Here is a 2,842-nt window from a genome sequence, read left to right on the forward strand (position 1 = left end):
ACATTTACATCAGTACCAACCCTCACCAATGATCAAGTAAGAGAGGGCGGGAAGAACGTAAGTACCAAAAGAGGGATGTTTTGGAAACTGCTGAACTGTAGACATGATGTGGATGCTACACACATGAACTCAAAGCACATGGTTATCTTCACAGAACCTATACAGATTCAAGCCAATTGAAATTTCTAAGATAGAAGGAGAAAGGGTTCTCAAGGCCTTAAGCCTGGCTAAGAAACAATTGACTTTTGATGTCTACCATGGAGGGAAATTTGTGATTCACTAGGTGCGTTCCATTAGTAGGCTGTCCATTCCCCATTGGATAACCCCACATGCATGCTTATGTAGGGATCACTATTTGGACTCAGAGACTTATTTATATATTTTAAAAAGGGTCTGAAGTTTGGAAAGATAACTGTTGGGGAGCAGAGAAAGTTGGAATGGAAAAAATGGGGGTGAATATGTTCAAAGTACTATGTGTGTGTGAATGTATGAAAATTTGTAAAGAATAGAAACAAAACAATGAATCCCACCATCATTGATTTGTTTACCCCAACATTAAGACTTTCTCCTGTATCTGAAACTTTATCAGTTTGTATGACAATGCCTAACAAAACCTGACCTAAGAAACTTCTCCTTCTTTGTGTTCCAAGCCAAACAGGATGGTCTATTGGTTGTGAATGTGTGATGGTTATTGACTTGACTATTTCTGAAATTAACTAAAATCCCAAAATGTTGGACACACCTGTGGGATATTTTTGATAAATTTAAAATAAGAAGATCCACTTCTAATTAGGATCTTTGATATAGGAAGCCATAAATTTAATTCATATCTTTTGAGATGGGAAATAAAACAATAATCTGGACATTGTGGAGATGAAATGCAACTTTAATTTGGGCTGCACCTTCAGCTTGAAGCATATAAAAGAATGTGGAAATAGGAATAAAAGCTTTTATGCTTTTCCTGATTGTTCTTGTCTGCTATCAAGTCTATTCTTTGACTATCATTAGAGTCCACTTCTTTATAATTCAAGCATCTACTGAAAATCAGCCTCATGCACTGAACAACTTTTGGTTTCTTGGACTTTCCTTTCTCAGTCAGTCATTGTTGGATTAGCCTGTAAGTCATTCTAATAAATCTCTTTGTACAAACATACTTATGTATTTATGTATGTGCAAGTATGTGTATATGTATGTGAATGTGTGTGGATCTGTGTGTGTGTTGTCTGAGAGATCATAGTGAAGAGACACTATGATCAAATTAGATCACATCAACTTTTTTAAAGGAAAACATTTAATTGTGGGTGATTTACAATTTCAGAGGTTTAGTCCATTATATTTTGGTAAGACATAGCAGCATGCAGGCAGACATGATGCTGGAACAGGAGCTGAGATTTCTACATTTCTACATCTTGAACTGAAGCTAACAGGAATTGAACAATGACACTGAGCATAGCTTGAGCATAGAAGACCTCAAAGCCCACTCCTATAGTGATCCTTCCTCCAACAAAGCCACACTCACTCCAAAAAGGCTACATTTCCCAATAGTTCTACTCCATATAGAGAGAAAGAGAGAGAGATTCTCTGTATGTATGTGTGTGTGTATGTATATGCATATATATATAGAGAGATTCATTCCATAAGTTCTGTTACTCTAGAGAACTTTGAATCTTTGAATAGTACCCAATGCAGGATCATTTCAGTAGTTCTCAGAGTAGTCGTGTAGCCAGAGATGATGGCCTTTTACTGTATATTTGTTCATATCCTTCTTTGCTCTACTAATTGATGTCACTCATGGTTCTCCTCAGATATCACTTCACAGAACTTCTTTGGCCCTTTTATTTAAAATCTTATCCCTCCCATACACTTTCTGTACTTTAATTTTTCATAAGTTTATATTTTCTGGACTTTTCTTTCCCTACAGTAGGTATTATTGTTTTCCATGATTGATAAGAAATCTTTCTGTCTTGCACACTCATTATTTGTAATCAAGATTACTCCTAAATATATTATAATGAGTGGATGAAAATCCAGTTATACTGGATTCTTATAGAAATGGAAGTTTGTGCTCATTTCAGCAGCATATATTCTAAAATTAGAAAGCCAGAGAGAAGATTAGCATTGCCCCTGTCCAAGGATGACTCACAAATTGGACTTATTAGAAGCCATACTCTGGTAGATACGGTATATATTACCCCTAAAGTCACACTTCACTCCAAGTACTTGGCAAATAATATTAGGAGATCATTTTGTGGGAAATAGTCTAGGTGTCCCATTCATTCAGTTATTGTGTAGGGTAGGGGACGAAATAACAGAAGGACATGGAGATAAGCATATGCGGGCTCTTCAGATGGTCATTGAAAATGGGTTTGTTCCTCTGTAAGTTCCCAATTCTCTTTGTTTTCCAAAACAGGAAAAGAAAAAAATGAAAATAAAGTAGAAAACTGAGGAAATGGCAGAAAGGAAGGAATAAAGGAATTATATTTTAATTAGGTCACGATGTAAATACAGTCAAATTTTATTTACAGTTAGCCTGATGAAACATCCTACATTTAACACTATTGACATTCCTCTATTGTCTTATAGATACGGTACAAAAAAGTCTCCTCCAATTCAATTTTCACTTTAAATAGTCAGAGAAATTTTAATATCACTCCTACACTTTTCAGAATAATTTCAACTGTGGATAAATCTGACTAGTGCCATAGATGTCAATATTACTAAATTTTATTGGAGTCAATGATGTTTCTTTTTAAAGGTAAAGGGATATTTATGAATATAAACACACACATACATATACATACACAAATATATGCATGCGTATGCACATTCATATGTATATACT

The 2,842-nt window shown here is 35.0% G+C and overlaps 1 non-coding gene across 1 annotated transcript; it reads left to right on the top strand.

Moving 5' to 3' along the window:
* The first annotated feature begins 2,062 nt into the window (after positions 1-2,062).
* On the top strand, positions 2,063-2,171 carry LOC130887097 (U6 spliceosomal RNA). Its single transcript, XR_009058330.1, has one exon. It is a non-coding gene; the product is annotated as a U6 spliceosomal RNA (small nuclear RNA).
* Positions 2,172-2,842: the final 671 nt, after the last annotated feature.

Source organism: Chionomys nivalis, chromosome 14 (assembly GCF_950005125.1).
Source record: "Chionomys nivalis chromosome 14, mChiNiv1.1, whole genome shotgun sequence".
Classification (NCBI taxonomy): Eukaryota; Metazoa; Chordata; class Mammalia; order Rodentia; family Cricetidae; genus Chionomys; species Chionomys nivalis.